The sequence below is a fragment of the Trichechus manatus genome, unplaced genomic scaffold (genome assembly GCF_000243295.1).
Source record: "Trichechus manatus latirostris isolate Lorelei unplaced genomic scaffold, TriManLat1.0 scaffold00103, whole genome shotgun sequence".
In the NCBI taxonomy this organism is placed as follows: domain Eukaryota; kingdom Metazoa; phylum Chordata; class Mammalia; order Sirenia; family Trichechidae; genus Trichechus; species Trichechus manatus.
The window spans coordinates 7,906,048-7,906,940 of record NW_004444039.1 but is presented as its reverse complement, the minus strand read 5'-3'; the positions used below and the strand labels follow the sequence as shown (position 1 = coordinate 7,906,940).

The following is an 893-nucleotide window of genomic DNA, read 5'->3' as shown; positions in this document are numbered from 1 at the left end:
TATTCTCATCTCTAAAATGGGCATGATATCCACCCTTAGGTTGTCTCGAGGCGTTCGTGAGGTCGTGCATGCTCAGGGTGTGGTACCTCTGCCTGAAATGTAGTCAGTAGCTAACAGAATTGTCATTGCCCTTGTGGTTCTCATTTTTATTAAAACAACTTACCTGTACTCTGTGCGTCTTGTGATTTTTTAAAAATTGCTTCCTACTTTTTGTTCTGTATTATTTAGCCTTATTTTTTAAAAACTAGTATGTTATCTTTTTTCTCTTACTGCTCACTTAGAAAATCAGTGCAGTTTACGTGTTTATTTCACAAACTGATAGGATTTCTTGAAAAGTCAGTCAATAGCCATCATCTGCTGAATTAAAAATTTCTCTCAAGTCATTTTAATGTTCTGCTTTTCTCATGGAAGTTAAGAGCCAGTATGTGGAAATACAGTGTAAAGAGCGCTGAATAGCAGGCAAATACGTGAATGTTCACGGACTAAATAGCAAACAAATGCATGGGTGTACAAGGAGGAGCTCACTTCCTGCAGGTCCTGTGTACTTGCAGGATAGAGTTACTGTGCTGGGGACTTCCTTGTTCTGCCGTCCAGACGGTCAGACCTGCTGCCTCCCTGCAGTCTCCTCACTGAGGGAGGTCAGCGACTCTCTCCTTTGTACATGTGGCCAGTGCCTTTTCTCCGTGGCACCCAGCTTCGTGGTCATTACCAAACCAGCGTCCTGCCGCAGTCAGTCAGCTCCTCACAGCCGACCCCAGAACCACCGCGAGTCATAGTGGTGTGCTCCTTGGGCCTCATCCACTGACTCACCCGTGTGTGCGTGTGCCGAGCTCTGGGTCTGCACCAAGCAGACGTTGGAAGCAGCCTTTTGATATTTTTACACGTGATATTAG

General features: G+C 45.2%; 1 protein-coding gene across 1 annotated transcript in view; it reads left to right on the top strand.

Annotated features, from left to right (window-relative positions):
* Nucleotides 1-893, top strand: part of KIF13A (kinesin family member 13A) — a 285,225-nt gene that overhangs the window by 183,773 nt on the left and 100,559 nt on the right. The window lies entirely within an intron of this gene.